Consider the following 27,621-nt stretch of genomic DNA (forward strand, 5'->3'; position numbering starts at 1 on the left):
ATGATATATTCAATATGATTCAGTTCTTCATCACACCACACATAGCAGTTTCAGCATTAAAGGGTTTAATGTAATAATTATGAATAGTTAATGATCTCAACTCGGTATACAGTATATAAGCCATTTGCTTTTCTCCCAGCTATGTACTGCCAGCTGTACTATGTTCAGGCTTTGAAATGAGTGAAAGACTTGCTGAAGATGCTGTGATTACCTTTCGTGTTAGAGATCGAGCAACATGATTAAATTTAGGGAAACGTCAATTAATATGAAACTAAATAGTTCTGATTCACCTAACAACCCGGCTTCCATCTCCAGTTTCAGTGGGAGCCATCAGCATGAATTAAAGGTACGATCGGATATCAACAGATTAATACAAAAAGTGGGAATATTTTCACTGTACTCTGAAAGAATTAAAATTGGAATTGTGCCATAGAAAATGAGACACTGAACGTTCTGAAGTAAAGAATACAGCAAGAGGGTGGCAAGACATTGATTCCTCCTTCATTTAGAAATCTAAAATCAAAGACAAACAAATGAAATATGCGGGGAGACCATGAAAAATATTTAAAAGGCGATTCTGTGGGAGTTATTAAGTGCTATCGATCTGCAATAACAGTTAGAAATCTTAAATGAGCTATGGCCATTACTTCGAGTGTGTCTTAGACAGAGCGAACAAAGACGGGCGATAGAGTCGTAACAAGTTAGACTATAGTCCTAAGTTAGGGAAGGTACGTATATGGACCATAACGTTGTAGAAACACTTACCACACACCTATGCAAGAAACAATTATGAGAGGGCAATATCCGTATTTCCCAAGAACTAAAGCCCATCCTGAAAAATAATGATCAGTTTTCTATCCACAAGAAACAAAAAACAGAAAACAAGTTCACCTAATTACACCGAGGGAGGCTTGATGCATACAGTCTGTTTCAGTCTTCCCTATACCTCCTACACCTAACTCTACACTGAATCATTCTAAAATGTGGACAGTCTTCCAATTCCCCCTAGATGAGGTTCTAAAGACGTGCTCAGTTCAACTGGAGGATTGAGGGCTCCCTATCAGAGAGTGAGAAATTTACAAACTAGATCGACTTCTCTAGAAAGACATGCTATGAGATTTCCTGAGCCTATAATAGAAAATAATATTTCATTCATTCATTCATTCATTCATTCATTCATGTTCTATAGAATACGTCCTAGGTCGACCTTTTCCTTTCTTCTCTAACACTCTGCCTTCGAAATTCGTGAAGATGGTCTGTTTAATGACATATCCGATGAATTTAATTCTCCTACGTTCCACTTCCTTTAAACATCTTCTTTACTCCTATTTTTAATATTTTTAAACATTATATTGGCGTTAGGCCTCGGAAGACCATGCGGCCAGTATTTACAAACTTCTTGGTTCGTTTTCGTTCTAGTCCTTCACGTTCTTGTCATTTTACGCCACAACAACATTTCTACTGCTTCAAGGCGGCCAATGTCCTCTTCTTCTAATGTTCTTCTTCTTGATGCTACGAAACCATTCGTCACATGCAGCTGACATTTTGCACGGAGCATACGAGTAGACAATACGTCTTGTCTGCCACGATTTATCTCGTTATCTGGAGTGTCAATTGGGAAGGGTTGCTTGTGCAACGTGGTTTCATTTACATGTAAATAACAACGACAGGACACAAGAATGATGGTTCAACGAACTGTACTCTGTGTACGATGAAAAATTGGTAACTGGTGTTGTTATTGGAGCAACACGAGTTATTGAGTTGATTAATTCTTCAATATGTCATCAATTCCGATCAATAAAGTCTATTAATTTGTAACGAGATTTTCTCGTTACTGTCTGAGCATGAATTGCAATAAAATGTAAAATGCAATAACATGTAATAAATAAGTTACAAGATTGTAAGCAACTGCAAAATGACCTGGGTTTCACTGGCTCCCTACCTGCAGCTCCCCTGCGGCGGTGTGCGCGGTAGTGCTGAGAGCTAAGCTCTCGGAAAGACACTAAGGTATCGGACTCCCCCGACAATGTTGTGAGATGGACAGTAGGCAATGGTATGATAATAAACGGGGTTGAAAGTCAGGTTGTGACTTTCACAAATAGGAAAAGTCCTCTGTTTTAATTACTGCGTTGATGGGGGTGATAGTTCCTTTTGGGGATCATTGTAAGTACCTAGGTGTTAATGTAAGGAAAGACCTTCATTGGGCTAATCACATAAGTATGATTACAAATAAAGGGTACCGGTACAGCATTATTTACAATAAGGACATTTTTAGTTTGTCATACCTCATCTTGAACCAAGTAGTTCTGCCCAAAAATGGAGAGTCCAGGGCACATGTCGCTAAAGACGGAGATGATGTTAAAGGTTCCTCCCTCCACACAGGCCAAAGTCCATCTCAACACATTCAGAGGAAGGCCGGGTATTTATAGTGTGGAATAATGAGACATATGTCTGGAATATTCCAGAAGTTAGTGGAGCATGCGTGACAAAGCGGACGATGTCACATGACGTCAGGCAGCGAAAGGGAGGTTAGTTTATCGTCGGTCGGAAAGGTGGATAAGGCAGAGTTCGTGCAAGGTATGATGTGTGCAAATCCACATAAGTATGTAAATTCCAGTTGAAGAGAAAATGCGGTGTGTATCCAGATGAAGGTAAGTCCATATTAATTGTAGAAAAAGGTTATGTGCGTGGCGAGGTTGATAACAGTAGTTGCCGGTGAGGTGAAGAGTCCGTTACATTATCCGCCGGGCACCAGAAAAAAATCCAAAGGATTTTTTTTTTTTTGTAGTTGTTGAAGCAGCTGGAGTTAAATGAAGACGGCTGGTGGAAGACGAGAAGCGGAAGATACAGTTGAATGGTGACGGCGAGGCGGCCCCAGGAACAGCAATGGAGGGCCCTTCCATGAGCTGGAGCGGGGGTCGATAGCAGCCGCAACGGTATATCAAAGAGAAAAAATACTGCAAAACAAAACAAGAGGCGGCAGAAAAATGTCCAAACACAATAAACATGCCTAAATAGAGAAATAGAAAATAGAAAAAGGTAGAGGAGGAAAGGAAACAAGAAAAGGGCTAACGCGTTAGCAAAGGGAAAGGGTAAGGAGAAAAGGGTAGTGATGAATTAACATAGAAATATAAATATAAATATCACAAATGACAAGAAAATTTAAAAAATTTAAGAACAATTACAAAAGAGAAAAATAAAATGGTTGGGAAGTTTTATGTACACTCCCATTACAACCTGTGCCAATTGGCTGGGAGGGAGACTGGAGAAACCTGTGTGGAGGGAGAAAAAAAAGGAAATTCCATAAAGGGAAAGAAAAGAAGGGGGGGATGAGGCAGACAAACAAAGAAAAAGAAAGGAACAAAAAAAATAAATAACACTGGGAGCAATAGACATTACCAGACCAGATGGAGAATAGAGAGAAAAAAAAAAAGCAGAAAGAAGAGGAGGTAATAACAAGAAAAGAAAAACACAGGGCAAAAGAAAAGAAAATCAAGATATGAAAGTTTTTAAGAATGAAAGCGCTTGAGCTGATTTAGATGAAGTTTTTTAGTATCAAACAAATCAGTAGTAGATTGCAAATATACAGTGACAGGAGTAGGGAAAGACAAAATACGGTATGGTCCAAGCCATCGAGGAGCAAGTTTGGCAGAAGTGGAATTAATTGCCGAGCTGTGTGGATGATTAGCAACGAGGACTAAATCACCAATTTTAAAAGTGGATGGCTTATGACGAGCATTATAAGCTTTTTTGTGGACCTGTTGAGCTTTTAACAATTGATCAAAGGCGTCTTTCCAGAGTGATGAAGAGGATGGCTGATCAGAAGATTCAAGGAGGTTGTGCAGATCCCAGGTTAGAGAAAGAGGAGTTTGAAGATCACGACCAAGAAAAAGCTTAGCCGGAGTCTGAGCAGTAGAACTATTGATACTAGAATTAAAGGCTAACGCCAAAGAAGAAAGATGAGAATCCCAGTCTTTCTGGAAAGAACTATGAAATATAGATAAAGCAACTTTGAGATTACGGTGATACCTTTCCACGGTGTTGGACTGAGGGTGGTAGGGAGAAGTCAAGATACGCTTGATACCCAGCTGAAAGCACATATTAAAAAAAACACTTGAAGTAAAAATAGAAGCATTATCAGAAACGATATTAGCAGGCAAACCGGTAATAGGAAAGATTTGTTCAGTGAGTAAATTAATGATGATCTTAGTAGAGAATTTCCGTAAGGGTCGAAGGACTAGAAATTTTGAGAAGGCATCCAACAAGGTAAAAATGTACAAGTTGCCACGAGAAGAACGAACTATGGGTCCAACTAGATCAATGAAAAAGGTTTGAGCCGGATGAGTGGGTGGCAGGGCAGAATGAAGACCAGCAGACTTTATGTTTAAAGGTTTAGATGTTTGACACAATTCACAAGTTTGAACAAAAGTGCGAATAGATTTGCGCATTTGAGGCCAAAAGAAAAGAGAGGCAATACGGTTGTACGTTTTAGTGATGCCTAGATGCCCGCCCACAGGGGAGGAATGATAATATTGTAAAATCATGGGTTGAAGAGCCTGAGGAAGCACCACTTTAGGAGAAGCTTTCTTAGTGGGTTTGTAAACCAAGAGATCTTTAAAAATAGTAAAGGGACCCTGATAAGAGGGATCAGAGATGGATTGTTTGAGTTGGATGCAGAACTGATCGGTGAGCTGATGCGACTGACAGGATTGAAAGGAAAGAGGAAAGTCTGTTAACGAAAGAACCGCATGAATGGAGGAAGATGAAGGCATCATAGAAAGATTCGGGGGTAAATCGTCAGTAGTATTTGACTGAGGAGTGGAAGTGTCAAATAAGCGACTAAGAGCGTCAGCTACAGAATTCTCAGTGCTAGAAATAAATTTAAGGGAAAACTTAAATCTGGACAATCGCATGAGCCAACGGCCAGTTCTACCAATTTTAGGTGCGTTATGTAACAACCATGAGAGAGCCTGATTATCTGTCTTGACAAGAAATTCTTTATGTTCCAAATACTCTGCAAAGTGTTCAATGGAATTTAATAAAGCCAAGGCTTCACGCTCGAAGATAGAATATTTTCTCTCAATAGGAGAAAGAAGTCGACTGAAATAGGCGATAGGTAGAGGAACATCATTAACGACCTGAGTTAGAACACCAGCCACAGCAAGATTGGAAGCATCAGTATGTATTTCAAAAGGTAGGGAGAAATCAGGAAATTGAAGAATGGGAGCATGCATCAAAAGAGACTTAAGCTGAAGAAAGGCGTCCTGTTGAGATTGAGTCCAAATGAAAGGGACGTTTTTACGTTTCAGATAATTGAGAGGCTCAGCAATGTGAGAAAAGTTAGGAATGAACCGGTGGTAGAAAGAAACCATGCCTAAAAAGGTGCGTGTTTGTTTGAGATTTTTGGGAGGTGGAATATTAGAGATAGCAGAAGTACGTTCGGGATCGACAGCTACTCCCTGAGATGACACAATGTGACCTAAGAACTTTATAGAAGTTTGAGCTAGAGAAATTTTAGAGGGGTTAACTGTCAGACCAATAGAACGTAGTCTGGAAAGAACTTGGTGTAGATGCGACATGTGGGACTCAAAATCAGGGCTAAAGATTAAAAGGTCATCAATATAAGGATAGAGAAATTTGTACTTGAAATCTGAGAATAAGGAATCCACTAATCTCTGCATGATTTGTGACCCCAAGTTCAATCCAAAAGGAACTTTTGTGAACTGAAAGAGGCCATTTGGGGTGATGAAAGCAGTAAGGCGACTGCTCCGAGAGTCCAAGGGGATTTGGTAGTAAGCAGAATTGAGATCTAAAAGAGAAAAATATTTAGCTTTAGAAAAAAAGTGGAAAGCGTTTTGCATTTTAGGAATAGGATAGGAGTCATAGAGGATTTTGGAGTTTAATTTACGGTAATCAACTACCAGGCGCGAAGAACCATCAGGCTTGTCGACAAGAAAGGCCGGAGAGGCATAATTGGAAGAAGATGGGACAATGGTACCATCCAGAAGCATTTTGTCAATAATGTCATCCATTTTGGCCATCCGAGGAGGGCTAAGATGGTAAGGAGACGAACGAACAGGTGTTTCATCAAGTAAATCAATGTGAGCCTGATAATTAACAACGGAGCCTAAAGTATCTGTGATAACATCGGCAAATTCAGATTTCAAGGCCTCAATTGCATCTAGTTGGGGAGCAGTGGCATAAATATGCTGATGACTGAATACATGGTTCATAGGGAAATCAAGGGGGTCTACCAAAGGGATTTGAACATGCGGATTGAAAAAGAAAGAGATAGAGGCCATAGCAGTATTATAAATAAGGCCAGTATGAGCAAAAAAATCATATCCCAGAATAACAGGAAGTGAACAATTATTAACCACTTGAAATTCAAACGGCCAAGAAAATTGGGAAATTTTAACATTAAGTTTTAGGTGACCCATGATTTCAAGAGTGTGCTGAGATATGGAAAGACATCTGATGGTAGAAGGGCGCAATTGAAGATGCGGATGCGTTTGTAAAAGTTGCTGAAAAAAGGAAAAACTGATGAGGGAAATTGCAGAACCTGAGTCTAAGAAGGCTAAGGAGGGAATGTTATGTAACTGTACAAGAGTATACGACTGTGATTTAGTAGCAGGCAAGAAAGTTGAGGAAACATAAGGCAGATTTTGCCCAAGAGGTCGTGAGCTGCCTACTGACGACGGGAATTGAAGTTTCCCAAGGTAGAATTGGTACAATTTCGTGCGAGGTGCCCCATAGCCTGACACCGATGACAGCGAAGGCGAGAAATATCACTCTGAGAAGGTGAACGAGTGGTAGAAGGCATGCGAGTTGTTGATGTGTTAAACTGGGGAGGTGGGGTAGACGAATAATAAGAAAAATTGCTACGGGTATTTAGAATATCTAGTTGAGCAATGTGGTAAAGCTGAGGAATAGTAGTGGGTGGCGTAAAGGGATTGATGATTTGGCGGAAAGCTGGAGAGGCATAAAATCGAATAAGAGAAATAATTTCCTGGGGATGTTGAGCAATAGCTAACACATCAGAATAGCCGATAATGGAGTCAAGATAATCGTAAGCTGATTCCTCTGGACGTTGATGACGTCTGATATATTTGTTACTCAGCTGTTGTCTAATTTCATAAGGCAGAAAATAAGTATGTAAAACCGAGCGAAAATGAGCCCAATCATGAGAAGACTTCATATACTGGAGCCAAAAATTACTAAGATGACCAGAGGTTTTTGGATAAAGCAACGAAAGCAATTGGGAAAATGGAGCCAAGTCCGTCTGTAGAAATTTGCGAACTAAAAAAAGCCACTGTGTCAAAGTATCAGGATCAGTAGACTGAATGAGGGGTACCTGATCGAGACATTTAGTCAAAATATGGAAATTAAGTGGTTGATGTGAAGAAGGGGTGTGATGATATGGAGATTCATAAAAATATTGCTGAGAAGGGGATGGTGGTGGAGTGCGCAAATCGGGAGAATAATGCTGTGCTGGTTGAGTTTTATGGGGAGAAGGCGGAGGGGCTTGATTAAGTGGAAGTTTGGATTCGGCAGTAAAAAGAGAAAGATCAGGATAGAGAGGGGTGTTAGGTTGAGGTGGGGTTGGTAAAGGTTCAGAGGATGAACTAGAAGAAACAGTAGTAGTAAGAGTACTAGACGTGGAAGTAAGATCAGAATTACAAGGGAGAAAAGGATTATAAGACATATTAGTAAAAGGATTTGGATCCGAAAAATTGAAATGGGGATCAAACGAAATGTCTGAAGTGTCTGAAGTATAAGGAGAAAAATTATCTGAAAAATAAGCCATGTTGAAAGAGATGACAAAAAGAAAAGCAAAGTCTAGCGAGGAAAACCACTAAACCTCAGAAGAAAGAAACAAAAGAGCTAAGGCAGTAACAGGGTGAAGATTTAGAGTGGTAGTAAACTGCGACTTTATACTCTGCTACCATGTGTAAAACCCCCTCAATGGGGGTATATGCATATATGAATATATTTATTCATAAATCCAGCCAAGGGAAATCCAAAGTATCGGTGACACCGAGTGCTTACAAACAGTAGGGAATAATTTTACGCGATGAAAAAAATGCCAAATTGAGATTGAGGCCGTGGTAAAAAGGGTTCTTCAAATAAACATTCCAGAATAAACACAGATAGCGCAGTGGAAACTATGCTAGATAATTTTCAAAAAATATTAAAAGAAAACGGCAGGAGAAATAAGGGACATGACAGGTGAAAATTAGATGAGAAACCAAGATAAAAATTTGGAAATATATATATATATTAGAAAAATCAAATCAAACTTTTACAATATTAGAAGAATAGAAGTCAGTACAAATACGGAATTTTCCCAACCAGAAATAATACAAATAGTTACATCAAGAGTAAAATATTCAAGAAAATGGAAGCAAATAAAAGAAGGGGCCAGGAGAGGAAAGGGATGGACAAAAAGGGGATGAATACAGTTTAAAGAAAAATGTTGAACAACGAGAATAAGAAAGAATGTTCGCAGTTACCAGATTGAAGTATACCAACATGAAGTCTACTAAGCAAAGTCTAATGTCATGTGAAAGTTGCCACCTCTTCAATTAACACCCGAAATAGGCACAAATAAAGATTGTCCTACTGGCTTAAGTCACTGTATACAATAATGAAACAGTCTCCAAGTGTACCAAAACATACATGGTGAAGCATTAACCACAAGTGTGTATAGGAGTCGCAGAGTTGCGGATATACCACACGCACATTTTGAAAGCAAACAGTCACTGGATAGTCAATAGAGGCTTTGAAATTGAAAATGCAAGTAAAATCTCGGCCTGGAAATGCACTGCTCCCAGTCAAAATTTGCAAATAAAATAGCTCCAAATGCAACACAGCATTATTTACAATAAGGACATTTTTAGTTTGTCATACCTCATCTTGAACCAAGTAGTTCTGCCCAAAAATGGAGAGTCCAGGGCACATGTCGCTAAAGACGGAGATGATGTTAAAGGTTCCTCCCTCCACACAGGCCAAAGTCCATCTCAACACATTCAGAGGAAGGCCGGGTATTTATAGTGTGGAATAATGAGACATATGTCTGGAATATTCCAGAAGTTAGTGGAGCATGCGTGACAAAGCGGACGATGTCACATGACGTCAGGCAGCGAAAGGGAGGTTAGTTTATCGTCGGTCGGAAAGGTGGATAAGGCAGAGTTCGTGCAAGGTATGATGTGTGCAAATCCACATAAGTATGTAAATTCCAGTTGAAGAGAAAATGCGGTGTGTATCCAGATGAAGGTAAGTCCATATTAATTGTAGAAAAAGGTTATGTGCGTGGCGAGGTTGATAACAGTAGTTGCCGGTGAGGTGAAGAGTCCGTTACACTATGCACGTGGTTACGAGGGTATTTAGGTGTTGAGTAAGCATGTAAAGGAGAGGGCTTATACGTCTCTGGTAAGACCCCAACTAGAGTATGGTTCCAGTGGATGGGACCCTCACCAGGATTACTTGATTCAAGAACTGAAAAAATCCAAAGAAAAACAGCTCGATTTGTTCTGGATGATTTTCGACAAAAGATTAGCGTTACCGTACAAAAATGTTGCAAAAGTTTAAGCTGGGAAGACTTCGGAGAAAGGAGACGGGCTGCTCGATTAACTGGTATATTTCGAGCTGTCAGAGGAGAGTGGTGTTTTTAAAAATAGTAAAGATCACAATATGAAGATAGTTGGAATTTCAGAGGACAAATTGGGGCCAACATTCTTTTTTAGGAAGTGGAGTTAGGGATGAAAATAACTTACCAAAGAAGATGTTAAAAAATTCCCAATTTCTTTGCAATCATTTAAAAAAGGCTAGGAAAACAACAGATAGGGAATCTGCCACCTGGGCGACTGCCCTAAATGCAGATCAGTAGTGACTGAGCGATTGATTATTATAATGCCATTTGAGTATTTCCCACAAGATGGATTAACAGTACATAAAGCACGTAATTCCTTGAATGCATGGCATTAGGTTTTAGGGAACACAATAATGAACGTAGGTGTAAACTCAGCTCGTTCATTTCATTTGTTGTTTAGTTAAAATATGTGTGTAAACGGAACCTAGAACTGAAGAACATCTTCGAAATACTATTCCGGAAGAAATTCTGTTAGTGCCGGAGGTCAAATTGCAATGCATAAACTGGAAATAACCTCATGCTACAATGAGTGACTCGTGGCTAACGGCAAACATTTCCAGCACTTGATGTATCTAGTAAATTTTATTAATTATCTCAGCACTAGCTGCATCTATCCAGTTTTATTAATTATTTTCTTTTTTATATTTGAAAAGTTATTGTTGATGATTTTTGCTACGAGTTCTTGATCACTGGTAGCGAGTGGAGTGCTCTCGTTCACCGCCATTTGGTGTATAGGAAGGAAGGAGACAATTTCAATATTACACGTATCGTATGTTAAATTCATGAAAAAGAGGAAGTTTCCACTGCCGCTCGTATGAGGAATGGACAATGTGGTAAATTAACAGAACACTGCTGGTAAACACAGGAATTTTTGCAATAAACCGTACTGTCCACCCCTTAGTCACGTTTCCTGAAGTAGGGTCGGGAAAAATGGCGCATGCCTTTTAGTGCCAGGAGTGTCCAAGGACATATTCGGCTCTCCAAGTGCAGGTCTTTTTATGTGACACCCCTAGGCGACAGACGCGTCGTGATGAGGATGAACTGATGATGAAGACGACACATACACCCAGTCCCCCTGTCAGCGAAATTAACCAATGATGTTTAAAATTCCCGACCCTACCCGAAACCGAAGCCGGGACCCCTGTGACCAAAGGGCAGCACGCTAACCATTTAGCCATGGAGCCTGACGCAGGGTCGGGGATGAGGTGAGATGATGTTTTATGGCATGATTTTACGCCAACCTCAGTTAAGAAGCTAATGAAGATGACATGAATGATGGTGAATAAAAATTGGGTGAGAAGGTAGAAGATGTTATAATAATAGGAACTGTCCCGACATTTGCCTGGAAATGAAAATGGGAAACAACAGAAAAACATTATCGATATAACCGATGGCGGGGTCGAACCCCTCATCTCCAGAACGCAGAGCTTGGCTCCATAGAGGTAGCACGTTTAGACGCGCGGCCACACCACTCGGTAAAGTTTCTTCAGCTTATCCCAGGTATTTCTTGGTCGTTGAAGCCACCTACACTCATTTTGCTTTTGGCCGGGGGCATTGACGCCACGTGGTTTTGGAGATGAAAGTCTCAACCTAGGATCGACTCGGGTGGGAACCTCGATCTTCTAGGTGGGAAGCCAGCAGATAAACCACTGAGCTAATCACCTCCGTACCGGGCTGAATGGCTCAGACGGTTGAGGCACTGACCTTCTGGCCCCAACCTGGCAGATTCGATTCTGGCTCAGACTGGGGGTATCTGAAAGTGCTAAACTGCGTCAGCTTCGTGTCGGTAGATTTACTGGCAGGTAAAAAAAAAACTCCTGCGGGACAAAATTACGGCACTTCGGCGTTTCCGAAAATCCTCAAAAGTAGTTAGCGGGACTTAGAAACATTTATAACCTCCTCCAGTCAAGGCTCCCTTGTGCGGAAGCGGACCAGTCACAAAACATTCACTTTCCCTGTACCTCTTCTTAAAATCGCAAAAACACAATATATTTCATGTTTACTTTCCTGGGCTATGAGAGCATCTATATACGTTTCTATTTTCATTGTCACCTACAAATTTGAATTCAAGGAATTAGTGATTTCGTCAACCCATGAAGACGTTCAACCATCATACAGAGGTAGTGTAGCTAAATAATTATGCAAATGACTGTGATAGCTGTAAAATTGGAAAAATGCCCGTAGTATTGTCCACGATACTACCGTAGCATAGCTTGGAATGAACAAATGGGATACCTCAACCACCGGAATAAGTAATTAAATAAATATATAAATACATTATTTAATTTTGAAAATGAGATAATTAAATAAATATATAAATGCATAAATTAATTTTGAAAAGGAGAAAACATGTAAAGTCATATTTAGAGCTCCCGACGAAGGGGCCCAAAATCATCATTTCAAGTTAAAAACTGCATGACTCGTTCTACGTAGTAACTTGTTATAAAACTTAGTGTATTTCACCTTAATGAGAATGGAAATATTTTCAAGAACAGAATAATATTAGTTGTTTATTGAAGGTTAAATATAATTAACTTTCTGTGTGGGAAGCTCTGAAGCAGAGCATGCATGATAAGGTTCGTTGATCGACAGAAGTGTATGATACAGTTAGGTAAACTGCTCATATTCTCAAGATTATGAGGTAGGATTCCAACGCTTTTCAGCAGCATTTCAAAATGTTTCAATCCACTTTAACTGTTAGAATTGTTGACGCGTTAAACATCTCATTCCGACGTCATATTCAGATGAACTAGCGTCCTTCAAGACTGACAACACATAACAGAGCGCTCCTAGTGGCCACGAATTATGTAATGATAAACGTGCTAGTTCAGCAGACCTCAAAAGTTTTCAGTAACTGATGTCTAAAGTCCTAATGTGCCAACCAGGGAACTCAGATTGTTTTGACCTGTTACACAATTGCCATTGTAAGAATTGCTGGTGTGTTCAACGTGTTTATAACAAGAATTATTCATTAAGTGAAAATTAATTGGCACGACGGAAGTGATCTCAGTTGGGAAGGAACGTAAGAGAACTTAATGTCTAGTAGGGATAAAACTGAAAAGGTGGGTGAATTGTAGCAGCCGACCTATAACGTGCAGTGTGGCAAGTAAAACCAGTGCTTTGTTTTTCTTTTTGCTAGTTGCTTTACGTCGCACCGACACAGATAGGTCTTATGGCGACGATGGGACAGGAAAGGGCTAGGAGTAGGAAGGAAGCGGCCGTGGCCTTAATTAAGGTACAGCCCCAGCATTTGCCTGGTGTGAAAATGGGAACCTTTGTTTTTCTAAGAAAAAATGTGGCAGTACTCACCCGAATTACTTCATACACTGAATCTCACACTGATTTTACTACTGGTCCACTCTGAAGAAATCTTTACTTCCATCTGTTTTGCTGGTCCTAAACTTGTAAAATCTTGGCACACCTGACAACTTAACATTTTACTTTTCTCATAAAGCCATTCGTTACTCTGGAAGAACTCATTCTTTTGAGTTAATTTCCAACCATCGCGCCCATCACGATCAAAATTGTTTCCTTCTTGAACTGCAGTAAATCTATCTTCTATCGGTAAATCGGTTACATTTACTTTATCCACTGTTCGCAGGTTCAGGAGGTTCTTCAAAAGAATTGTCATGTTTTCTTTTATTGCGCACCAGTACAAAATAATTAGTTATTCATTTCACTTCTCTAACCTGCGAACCACGTGCACCCCTTGCTCCCACTAAAGAACTACAGTAGAATTCCATTAGTCCGACAACCAACAGTCCGGAACGCCCGATGTTCCGCCACCATTCCAGGATATTTAATGTTATTATCTCTTAATAATGATCTCTCCTGAACAATTTTATGCATTATTTGTCGAAACCATTGGAAGTGTATTTTTTATTATTTCAAAGTTAATAGTGCTAATGTATCTGATACAATCCAGTTGTTACGCATTGACTTACTTAAATAACTCCACCTCTGGAAATATTCAGTCTGGAAGGCTGTGTGCTACACTGAGTACTGGAAAGCCAACCATATGATAAAAAAAAACAGATTTCAAAAATGTAATGTATGGGCCATGTTCAAAAACGGATGGGAACATGTCTTCAAAAATTGAAGCCGACAGAAGGAAAAAGAGAAGTTGTAGATGGAAAGACTCTACATGGTAAAGGAAGACTTACAGAAAAAAAGATCGATGAACTTCGGCATTATTATGGAATGGCAATAAGAAACAACACGATTGAAAAGAGGAGTGTGTTTTTAAACTAATGATTCTGCTGATCAATTTTTCACTGCAAAACGCCGTATCACAGCTGTTTTCACTGTACGCTTTATCCTATATCGTAGTAAGTGGTACCGCTCGACAGTCCGGCATTTTCGGTAATCCGGCACCGGGCCGGTCCCGATCGTGCCGGACTATCGGACTTCTTCTGTATGAACTCGCTTGCTTCGGCAGCACGAAACAATTGTTTTATGCTTTCCAAATTATTTAAAATCAACGAAGGCAGTTACATTTAAAAATAAATGAAACCCAGATTAACTCTGAAGGTTAAGTATTTGCTAGTTATTTGCTGCTACGTTGGTATTAACGGCACTTAGTGTGCAATACAGATACCGTTAGGTTGTCCGTGCTGAAAGGTGAGAAAACCAACCCTCTGCTCCATTGCACTCCAGTAGCCAAAAAGGCGGAAGGATAAGAAAGAGAAGGACGAAGATCATCTCTCTCTTTTCGATAACTCCGAAGTACGAATGATAATTTTAGAACGGTAGTTTACAGAAACTTGAATCATGTGCTTGTAGGCAATATATCTATAAAAACGTAACAAAAGTGGACAAACAGCTTGTTTTTAAGCCATAAGCCAATACTTCAAAGGAAATCCCATACGAGTATTCCGAATTTTATCCACTTAACTTCTTTTGTTTCTTTCGAGAAAAAGGTGCAGGTACTGCGCACCGTTGCGTACCACCACAAAAAAATCACTGAGTAAAATAGAATTAAGATGTACCAAAGCTAACGCCGTAAGAATAATTGCTGGAACAAACAAGTGGAAACAATGGTAGGAGGGTACTCAGAATAAGGAGATAAATGTTAATTAAAGAATGAACTCAATTCATGAAGCTGTTCGTAATAATTGGCAACGGAATTATTTACAGCAACTCTTTGGCACTTCTCATCACTTTACCTCAACGATTTTCCAATTCTATTAAGTCTTTTCATACAAAATGATTATTATTATTATTATTATTATTATTATTTCATTTTGGCCAACTAAGGACCACGTTATATCAACTGTTTCCTTTCAGCTTTAATGTTGGTCTAGTATTCCTTCATTCGTAGACGGTATTGCTCCTTTCGCTCTTTCGTCCATGCCTTTCCAGTTTTCAGCTTCGGCTTTGCTCGGAAACTCTGATGTTCTTGGAGTTTTTTTTCTTAAGTGGGTCACGTTCCTGGATATCTCCAAACAAGATCCCAATCTCCTGCAGATCTTTCTGTACCTCACTGACCATGCCCCCTTTGCCTTTGTTCTCTTGGAGGAAAGTGAAAATACGGTTGGTTAACCGTGTTGAATTTATTCGTGCCACGTGTCCTCCTTTTCCGCATCACGTCGGTTATTTTTTCCACATGCGAGTACAACTCCTGGTTGTGCCGTCTCCTGAACTTACCACTGTTTTTAACTGGACCTAAGATTTTCCTCAAAATCTTCCTTTCATTAGCTTCCAATTTCTCCAACACGCTTTTTTGTTCATGGCGAGACATTCCGCTGCATACAGAGCCTCTGAGCGGATGATAGTGCAATAGTGTTTGATTTTTGCACTTGAGAGATATAGATATTTTGTTATAGACATTTTTAGTAAAATGGTTTCAATTTTATTCATGCGTGATGCAAAGGCTTCTTTTTCGGACATGTTAGATTCTATCCATTCACCAAGATACTTACAGTTTTCAACCCGCTTGACATTTCCGTGAGTCCCTTCTAGCTCACTTTGCGCCAGTTTGATGTTTGTAATGAATTTCGTTTCTCAAAGGAGATCTGGAGGCCCGCCTTTGCAGCTTGTGTTTGGAGCTGGTTGATCTGCTTCGTAGCCACATCCAAGGAATAAGCGAAAACTGCAAGGTCGTCTGCAAATGCTAGACAGTCAATTGAAAGGTTATTGCTTTTGTGGCCTAGTCTGACTCTGCTTTCGACTCCTTCATAACTCACTTCTCTGCGCCATTCACGGATCACTTTCTCAAGAACGCAGTTGAACAACAGAAGTGAGAGACCATCTCACTGCCTTATTATTATTATTATTATTATTATTATTATTATTATTATTATTATTATTATTATCAACTTTGAAACGTAATTGAAGTTTACTTTATGAAATTTAACTTACATTATGTAATTTTTATTTATTTTTTACAACTGTCAGTACGTTGCACCGACACCAACAGGTCTTATGGCAATGATGGGACAAGAAACGGCTAGGAGTGGGAAGGAAACGGCCGTGGTCTTGATGATGGTACAGCCCGAGCATTTGCCTGCTGTGAAAATGTGAAAACACGGAAACCCATCTTCAGAGCTGCTGACAGCGAATGTCAATTTTTAATATTAATTTAGTTTGTTACATATTTAAAATCGTTTTTAATTATATTAATTTGTTTAGTTTTAAAATGTTAATTATTTTGGTATTTTATATTGTTAACAAAATGTGGTTGAGTGTACGAGAGGGCCTAAAGCTCTAACTTCGTCAGGCACTAATAAATAAATAAATAAATAAATAAAAATATAATTAATTATTATTGTCTGAAACATTTCTAATTTGGTGAATAGTACGTTTTTTAAATGACTTCAGATAACTCTATGACGCGGCTTTAGATCATTTAACCACGTAAGTTCATAGACATGATAATCTTTTGAGATTTTGTCTTGTCAAAAGAAACAATAGAAATTCGTTGTTTCGCGTAAACTTAGTTGCTCCTCTTCAAGAAAGAAACACGCCTGTCCACAACCAATATTTCTGTAATAACGGCGGTTGGAATTCGAAAATATTTGATCGCTGGTACATTGTAAATGACGCTCTTGTTCGTCACCAGATGGCTCACTATGTGCTATAGCCTTCCGGGTGGGAAGTGATTATGCCACCTTAAAGTTAGCTGAACAGGTAAATTCATCTTGCTTCTAACCCATAGCCTATTTGGAGGAAATCAGCATAGACAAACCATGGAATTAGACGAGAGCATCTAAAACTAACTAAGAAAATAGGATCAGAATGATAGTGGGAAGAAAATGGATGAGAGATGTAGAGAGATACCTCACTCAGTTTTTTGCAAGACAGATTCCATAATGTTCGCGCTGAGTTTTCCTCATCGTCTTAACCACTGAAGGGATAGTCAATTGCAATCCGTTAATCCCTGAAATGAAGTGAGGAATACTGAGTCATTTACAGCAAGTATTCTTTCAAATTAATCCATATCCTTAAGCCTCGTATTCACAAACATTTCTGGTGTATTACAAACTTGTCCTTAGTTCATTGAAAGGAACAGAAATAGCCACCATGATTATTAATTCAAATTCACTCCATCTCGGCATCTAACCTCCATGTGTCTCAAATAAGCAGCGTATTGTTATTTATTTGGAGATATTCACATCGTCTGAGGTTCCAAATTTGGTAATTCTGCAGCCCGAATGTAATACAGAGACGCAGTATGACGTTCTTTCTCAGCTCTGCAGTAGTTCGAAGGCGCTTTGCCCAAAGTTACTCTGACCTGGTGTTGGAGTCTTGCCAGCACGACGACCTGGATCAGTGAGAATCAGAGGTAGCTTCCAGAACAGAGGGAAGTAGCTCGTATATTCTGCTGCAGATTATTACTTAAGCTAATGTAAGATTTACTTGCAAACTGTTATTTTCTTTCCAGCTCACCTGTAATCGTTTTGATGCGCTAGATTTTCATCCTTAAAAACATAAAGGTCCGCCTCTGTGGTGTAGTGGTTAGCGTGATTAGCTGCCACCCCCGGAGGCCCGGGTTCGATTCCCGGCTCTGCCACGAAATTTGAAAAGTGGTACGAAGGCTGGAACGGGGTCCACTCAGCCTCGGGAGGTCAACTGAGTAGAGGTGGGTTCGATTCCCACCTCAGCCATCCTCGAAGTGGTTTTCCGTGGTTTCCCACTTCTCCTCCAGGCGAATGCCGGGATGGTACCTAACTTAAGGCCACGGCCGCTTCCTTCCCTCTTCCTTGCCTATCCCTTCCAATCTTCCCATCCCTCCACAAGGCCCCTGTTCAGCATAGCAGGTGAGGCCGCCTGGGCGAGGTACTGGTCAAACTCCCCAGTTGTATCCCCCGACCAAGAGTCTGAAGCTCCAGGACACTGCCCTTGAGGCGGTAGAGGTGGGATCCCTCGCTAAGTCCGAGGGAAAAACCGAACCTGGAGGGTAAACGGATGATGATGATGATGAAAAACATAAAGCCTTTTCATGTACAATGTTTCCTTGAGATATATTAAAAAAAAGGGTTTAACTATCTCTACAAAGTTTGTACAGAAATGCTGTTCTTTATTCACCATAATACAAATAGACTATAGCTTTATGAACATCGTAACAAAAACTTAAATATGCTGTTAGTGAGAAAGATCAGTTGTGTCAGTTCCGAAATGCTATTACATGAAAGGAAGTGAAATTCGACCGCATCCTAGTACAATAACGAGTAGGTTAAACACCAAGTACTTCCGTTGTAAAGCAACTAATACAATACCAACCTCCAAAGGAAAGGTACTTGGTTACAGAAATTCAGGAATGATCCGCAAACGGGTATTTTGATTAAACCTACAGTACATGTTACCAATTCACAGTCCGGCTCCATGGCTAAATGGTTAGCGTGCTGGCCTTTGGTCACAGGGGTCCGGGTTCGATTCCAGGTAGGGTCGGAAATTTTAACCTTAATTGGTTAATTTCGCTGGCACGGGGGGCTGGGTGTATGTGCCGTCTTCATCATCATTTAATCCTCATCACGACGCGCAGGTCGCCTACGGGTGTCAAATCAAAAGACCTGCATCTGGCGAGCCGAACTTGTCCTCGGACACTCCCGGCACTAAAAGCCATACGCCATTTCAGTTCATTTTACCAATTTACAAATTTTTGTTTCTACCTTTTTACATGTCCCCGATTTATGAGGATCAGCCTAAGTTAATGTTTAGATTATCCTTATTGTACAGATAATGTGAAAGGGTATATCATGTTACTTATTGGGCTATATCCATGTAGGCTATATATCTACATTCATGACTTACTTGTACAGTTTGTATCCGAATATAAATTACATGATTGATAATATTGTTTCAGTGCATGGGGCAGAATCAAGAGTGAACGGTTTGTAGCGACACAAATACTTATTTGTTTTGCTGTCTAATAACTATTCATTAGGCCTAATATTATTTGTATATCTCCTTTCCCAGCAATCACACCTACTCCTCCCCAGCCTTCTCGCTCTCTGTATTTGTATATCACCTGATGTTTCATTTATATATTTGTAATGAGAAATAAATTTCGAAAGGGAAATATTGAATATAATAATAAATAATAATAATAACAATAATGAAAAGTGATCTGCATTAGAAAATCCAGACAAGAAGTCTACACTAAGGTAGAAAAGATCACGGACACAGTGGTCAAACGCAGGACTCTCTTCTACGGTCACCTACGATGGATGGTCGACTGTCGATCGACAAAATGCATTTTTAACAATTTTGACTCAAAACCAGAAACAACAATTATCTGGTACGATAACGTCCAGAATGACCATAAGACACCCAGATGCGAGACCTTTTCGTGACTTTAGGAACTTTCCGAGATGGATAACTGTTGCAAAGTGGTCGAATGAACGCTGTGCTCAACACAACGAACGAATGAAAATCTACTGGATGAAATGAAAATTGAAAATAGACGCCAGAATGTATAATGAAACACCGCGGCCCCTAGCTGGCCGATTAGCGAATAAATAAATAAATAAATAAATAAATAAATAAATAAATAAATAAATAAATAAATAAATAAATAAATAAATAAATAAATAAATAAATAAATAAATAAATAAATTAATTAATTAATTAATTAATTAATTAATTAAATAAATAACAAGTAAATAGATACGTAATATCCATGTAGACATTTTGATCTGAACACCATTTAGGTTGCCTGCGTGGCAATTTTTCCCTTTCATTTTATTCAAGCACATAGCAGAGAAAACAAGAAGTCTGTTCAGCGACCTATGTTAGAGCTCTAATTAATGTTGTCGATTAACACTGAATGTATCATCAGAGAGCTTTTACAGGCCAACAATATAGAAATGAAATGGCGTATGGCTTTTAGTGCCGGGAATGTCCGAGGACATGTTCGACTCGCCAGATGCAGGTCTTTTGATTTGACTCCCGTAGGCGACCTGCGCGTCGTGATGAGGATTAAATAATGATTAAGATGGCACATTCACCCAGTCCACGTGCCAGAGAAATTAACCAATTATGGTTAAAATTCCCGACCCTGCCGGGAATCGCACCCGGGACCCCTGTGACCAAAGGCCAGCACGCTAAACATTTAGCCACGGAGCCGGACGCCAACAACGTAAGCCATGCTTGTAACCCAGAGCTTATTTAGAAGAAAGAAAGTAGCATAGATAAACTTCCTTCATTTCGCCCTTCAAGAGTCCGACAACTTCTGTCGGGTTTGGATATGCGATCTTCGGATCCAGATGATAATATACCACAAATATACGGGCAAAGCTAATGCTGAAATATAAGAACCATGGACCGAAAACACGTACAAAGTCATTCATCAACAAGAAACCCGACACTGGTCAATATAAGTGCTGAACAACAGACAACAGTTTACAAACTGCAGTCCAGGCAAGAAAAGATTATAAGAACTGGAGAAGGAATGTGTCGCAAGCCGTCACCTCACCCCTGACAAATGTATGGAACGAGGAGGATATGTAGGAGAAATAATCAGTCCAGCTCCTTGATTGAACAGCCAGTGTCATGGTAGCGGGTCCCGTGTCTAGCTAATTCCTCTGGCTTGGGGACCAGATGTTTGTATTCCTCTTAATATACACCTCTGGCTTTACACACAACACAGCACACAGGCAAACACGTAAGAAACACGTAATATAAGGTTGGCCGTCAGGGAGGTAATCTGGGCGTAAAACTGGGCCAAGTCCATACGTGTGGTACAATTTACACCATCGACCCCGCCAGGGTGACAGAAGAGCAGTGTAAGAAGAACTAGGAGAAATAAATAACCACAGGAGCCGTCGCTGAATGAAGAATGTTCAACGGATGCTCATGCATCAAAACTGCTTAACAATTGAAGACTTAGAATGAGGATTTTTAACATATCTGATTTATGCATGCACAGTATAACGAAAATGTCCATCATTGTATGTCACATGATCAATCTCACAAGCTGAACCCGAGTGCTAAAAGAAGTTTGATAAGCACAATCATCAGAGAGAGAATGAAATACTGTACTCATAGAACTCATAGAACTGTATTAAGCAGCAGTTCTACCTAACTGGAATACAGCAAACCCTTCATTCAGTATCCAAGCGTAAGAAAGATATTTTCTGTCCACTGCTTTAGGTGCACCGATCACGTTAAAGCATTTTCCAAGAGGTTGTTGTTGTTGATGATGATGATGATGATGATGAATATTGCGATAGAAGGAACTTCTAGTGTAGAATATATGTTCGTCTATATTAATGTAAAATTAAATACCCTATACTTCAACCACATAGTCACCGGAAGTCTATAAAAACTAAGATTATCAAATGAAGAAGTGTGACACAGGCAGCAAAAGTCGAGAAAGAGGGACAAAATAGATACAAATCGTACTGTATCTTAATAAATATCAGCCCAATAACTCGAAGTCGTGGAACTTATTGTCGGAGACACAGGCACGACTGCGCCTTTCTTTGTCGAATTTTGCTACAGATTCAGAATCAGTCAAGATGCCGTTGTCCTCGAAGTACTGACGGGATCGATCAGGAAAGTTTCTTTTTGCTGGTGGTTTAACGTCGTTTCAGATAAGTCTCCGGTGATGGTGAGGTTTGATTGATTCAATGGTGTCATGTGGCCTCTGGGAAGACCTTGTGTACGTCTTTCTGGCTGATTCCTATGGGCGACTGGGTGTCTGGGTGTGTTGATGAGGTAGGCAGGGTGTGAAACTCGGTGTCCGCAAATAGCCTACTCCTGTCGAATAGCATCAGGAAGGTAGGGTTACAGCATTTGCCTGGTGTGAAAACGGGAAACCACGGCAAACTCTTTCTTCAGTGGGGTTCGAACAAACTATTTCTCGAATGCAAGCTCACAGCTGCGCGACACTAACCATACAGCCAACTTGCTCTGTAAACTCAATAATTACGGTTTATAAACAAATACTATAAAACCTGGCTGATTCCATGCACATGTCTTATATTATGTAACATGGAGACCGTAACTTTTATTAATAAGATACATTAGCAAGTCTATTTTAAAAATGTCCAATTAATTCTCACATATTTATTTCGACTGTCGAAGACAGGCTTGCGTAACAGTCCTTACATAATCTGTAACAACGCAAATGAGAAATGACTAATCGATGCATTTATGGACGCACAAACCTACAGTACGTCCACACACATACAGCAAACCGGAAACATATATGACATTTCATTAAAATGTTTCGTGTTTGCTCTCCAATTGAGGAGCAAATTAAAAAGGGATATATTTTTCATAAAAGTACAGTTAGAATGAGATTTTCAATTTATATGTAAAATTTACTTGAAATTCCATATGAGTATTAGCAGAGTGTTATGAAAGTAATATCTGAAGTAAGATGGACAGAATGATATCGCTGTACAGCAAGGCTCTTCTATGAAGTGTGTAGAACTGTTAGATATGCCGTCAGTATCCATTTCCATGCACTTTGTTGCATCTCTAAAGCATAAATAGTTATCTAGTGTAAGAAAATTAACACTATATTGTAGTAAATTGGTTTTGCTCACTATTTCAATGGATTTCATTTAGCGAATGTTCATAATCTTGGTCAGATCTCCGTTTCGGAGGAAGTTTAAGCGACATGAGCGGCTGAAATGAATTCAGGCGACCTTTGATCATGTCAGACGTCCATCAGAACTACATAGTAAGTATTCCGACCATTTTATAGCAATGAAGCAGAGGAAAGAAGATATCTCGTAACTTAACTACTGTAAATCTTCAACTAAGTTGATAGCATCCCGTGTCTCTTACCAAACAACATTTATACTATCACTCTCCAATAAATCTAGTTGAAATTGAATGCTTAAGCTGAAAGTAATTTAAATTAATGTATTTATTAATGATTTAGCAAGTTCCTATTTATTAAACAATGACCAACCTTAAGACTAAGTGGTTAATGTTTAAATACACCGTGAGAAATTTTTCACTTTTTTAAAGAAAAATGTGACAGCATTGCATTTCCTATCTGCTAATCTGAAATAAACGGTCACTGTGTTTTGCCATTCAAAATGGTGCCGTAAGGGCTGTATCTGGTCACAGGCTCTGAGGAGGATTTTCCGAGTGGGCGTGATATCTAAGTAATCTTATCAATGGATAATCACAAAAGGGACCGCAGTTTGGATCTTGTTAGAAGTCCACGTAATAGTGCAGGTTTCTTAATATATATTCCCCAAATTTCAAGTCATACGAAACTGTTTACCTGGAAGATTTTATATGGCAGAAGCGCAAATTGCTATCCTATCTTAGTATTACTAACTACCGAACATGAAATTCTCTTAACGACGGAATACCTTGAGAAAGAAATGACAATGCAGGAAAAAAAAAAAGGTTGTCTGGCCATCTGGTTTTTCACTATCTGTAACATACCATAGAACGTCCGAGATCACATCTAATGAAAAGTGTTGGCAACCACGAGACCCTGGTGAGGCCAGATTGCTTCAAGTTCGGCCTATTCGTGTTAAATCTTCCTATATCCTTTACTCAGCTCTACGACTGTTTTAAAGTTGTGAAGTGTAGAGAACCATTTTAATTTCTCATATTCTCATGGACTTTATATTTCTTTAGATCATACTTTCATCCTCACTAAGTGCTGAAATTATCCTACTTCCTCCTTGAGTTAATGTTCTATGGGTCTGATGAACACGTAAACTTTGCTCTAAATCAGCACCAACATCATCTTTCTTAAGCGCAGACGAGCTCCGTGTACACTAAATATTTTGAATTTGACTACCATCACTGATCTCAATCCCTTTCCTTGGATCAGTGGTAAAGACGTGTGTATTTCGAATCCAATTATCAGGGGTTCAAATCGTATCGAATTGGAAAAGGCGGAAGAAGGTCCATTCAATATACCATGTCGTAAGACGTCGGCATGAAAAAGATCATGGGTGATACATTTGGTATATATCCAACAAAATGACATACATACATATATACATACATACATACATACATACATACATACATACATACATACATACATACATACATACATACATACATACATACATACATATTCATTATAAATTGTTTTGCCTTTCAGTGTTCAGTCTACAAACCTCTGTGAATTTACTAAACGGCTCCATAATCATGTATTTGTAACTCGCTCTGTGCCATCGTTTAATTCTATAATACAAAAGAGATAGGAATGGGAAGGAAGCGACCATGGCTTTACTAAAAATACAGCCCCAGTATTTGCATGGTGTTAATGTGGGAAACCACGGAAAACCATCTTCATGCTGCCGACCGTGGGGTTCGTACCCACTATCTCTTATATTTACATCATCAGAAACAGAGTATAACCATCGTTGTCCTGGCCTCCCTCTACTTCACTCACCCTCCACGACGAGTTCATTATCCTCCTCCATTCGCCTCACATGACCACACCATCGAAGCTCATTTCAGCGTACCTAATACTTCATCCATCCAGTTAACTCCTAAATTAGCCTTCATCTCCTCATTCCGAGTACCTTCATGTCGTTGTTCCCACCTGTTTTTTACCAGAAAAAATTCTCGCTACTTTCATGTTTGATATTTCTAACTTATGAATAGGATATCCTGAGTCCACTCAGTTTTCACTCCCGCACAGCAACGCTAGTCTAAAAACAGACCGCTGTAAAGACCAGGAGCTGACTTCAGTCTTTAAAAAAAAAATGTTGATCGCAAGTGCGAGTTCACTGCATTATCTTTGCTGCATCTTGATTCAATCTCACTTACTATACTGCTATTCTGGGAGAACAGACATCCTAAATACTCGAGATGATCTACCTGTTCCAGTTGTTTATTCCCAAACTGAACTTCAGTTCTCTTAGCTTTCTTCTCTACCGGCATCACTTTCGTCTTGGAAATGCTCATTTTCATATCATACTCACTGGACCTATTTTCAGCTTCCAGGATGTTAGACTGCAGGCTTTTGGCACGGACATCCATTAGGATCAAGTCATCGCCACAGGCAAAACTGCTTAGTGCATTCCCACCTAACTGAATCCCTCCCTGCCAATTTATATCTTTCAGTATATGATTTGTGTAAACTTAAAAAACCCCTGTAAGTACCTTGAGTCACGAACTCATTGTACCATCAATTCTCACAGCAGCCCAACTGTCAACATAAATGCCTTTGACTGATTTCAATTATCTATCTTTAATTCCATATACCCTCGGTACGGCTAACATAATTTCTTTCTGTATTCTGGCATGTGCCTTCTTTAAATAAGAAACATAAACATAACTGTCTATTCCTCTCGTAGCATTTTTCAGTTACCTGGAGCATACTAAAAATATGATCCTCTGTGGTCTGAAACCACACTGGTTTTCGTCCAACTTAATCTTAACAATTGATCGCACCCTCCTTTCCAAAATTCCAGTGAACACCTTATCTGGTTTAGAGTTCGATGGAATACCTCGATAGATGTTGCGATATTTCCTGTTTTCTCGCTTCGATCAATCAGAAGGTACCCTACTTACATGTTAATCGTATTACTCTGTGAAGCCATTTTATCCCTGTATTCCTACTATATTTCTCAATTTCAGGTCTAATTTAATCTTTTCCTGCTGATTTATGACAATTACAATTTGCTTTACGTCGCTCCAACACAGATAGGTCTTATGGCGACGACGGGTTACAAAAGAGATAGGAATGGGAAGGAAGCGACCATGGCTTTACTAAAAATACAGCCCCAGTATTTGCATGGTGTTAATGTGGGAAACCACGGAAAACCATCTTCATGCTGCCGACCGTGGGGTTCGTACCCACTATCTTCCGAATGAAAGCTGACAGCTACGTGACCCAAACCGCGAAGCCCCTCGCTTGGTGGAGTTTATTTACCATCCTTTCCACCCACGTCAACAGTAATATCCCTGTACGTTGAGAAGGCTTTTCAAAATATTCCTTCCACATGTCTAGCGTTCCCTGGGATCTACTTTGAGTTCAACTGAGTTTCCCAAAACACAATTCATTTCATTCCATCCCCCCCCCCCCCCTCAAACCCCCCCTGACTGAGATTCGTTATTACTGTTCAGAAAGGTTTCTCTGCCGCTTGACCGAGACTTTGCAGTTCTTATTGAAATCTTCCAATGACTTTTTCTTGATTTGAACAAGTATTTGTTTCACTTTTTGTCTTTAATCTACGTATAATTCCCTGTCTGCATCAGTCCTTGTTTCGAGCCATATCTAATACGCCTTCTTTTTACGTTTACAAGCTGCCCTCACTTCAACATTCCCAACTTTACACACAATTGTTCCTGGGCATTTCCTTCTGTTACAGCATCCTTGTATCCTGAAACTGCTCACTGTCTATTTTTTTGAACTTTTCAATTATCATATCCATGTAATTCTGTAATTTCCTCGTCCTGGAGATTCTCAATTATTATTCGTCTGCAAACAGCACTTTCTCTATCCTAGATCAAGATATACTTAGTTCACTTCACATTAGGTAGCGATCTGTTTCATCGAAAAATCCCTGGAATATCCAATATTCATAACAGATATAATCTAGTATGGATCTGGTGTTTCTTCCAACCCATTTGTAGCAGTTTATAGCCTTAAACTTGAAGAATGTATTTGCAACTGTTAATCCCTTAAGGGCATAGAAGTGCAGTGAACAGTTTCCATTCCTATTAGGTTCCATATCTTCTCCACATTTACCCGTCACCTTCTCATATCCCTCAGTTCTATTTCCAACTCTCGTATTGAAATCGCCCATTAACGCTGTGTTATTCTTGCTTTTAGCCCTAACTATGCTGTCTCTCATTGCTTCATTAAAACTTGTGAATTTCATCCTCCTCTGCATTCTCATATGGTGAATACACTGAGACAATTATCGTCATAATCCCTCTAACTGAAAAATCTACTCACATAATTCGCTCATTTAAGTGCCTAACAGAAACTACGTTGCGTGGAATAGTACTCCTGATGAACAGTCCTACCCCACACTCTGTCCTTCTATTTATAACACCTATGAAGAACATTTTACAATCTCTTCCTCGCTATCTTCCCTTACCCGAATAGGCTATCATTAATATCTAACACTACAAAGGCATCCTCTTTCCTGACTCAGGCAGTTCTACTTTCTTTTATAAGTATCATTAATAGCTCCCAATCGACGTCCGGTTCGTTCGCCAAGTTGTTTCCAAGGAGTCCCTCGCCTGTCAGATAGAAGTGAGACATCGCTACTGTGAAGCAGAATGCTACCTACTCACACAGACTCAGAGTATGTTCTGGATGCCCACATCTATTCCATAGCAATTTGAATCCCAACTCTTACCTTGTCCATGGTTCACGATCCAGAACGTAGCTACAGTTACCCTCGCCATGAATTATCAAAATGAATTAGAAGTCATTCACGGGTCAACCAAACGATATCTGGTTTTTTTGCCAACTAGTAGAATAAAATGGTACGTCGAAATCGACAGACATCCTATAATAAAATGCCTACACGCGGTATCTGAGGCCATGCTATTATTGTTATTATTGATATTATTAT

This window comes from Anabrus simplex, chromosome 1, assembly GCF_040414725.1.
Source record: "Anabrus simplex isolate iqAnaSimp1 chromosome 1, ASM4041472v1, whole genome shotgun sequence".
NCBI classification, from domain to species: Eukaryota; Metazoa; Arthropoda; class Insecta; order Orthoptera; family Tettigoniidae; genus Anabrus; species Anabrus simplex.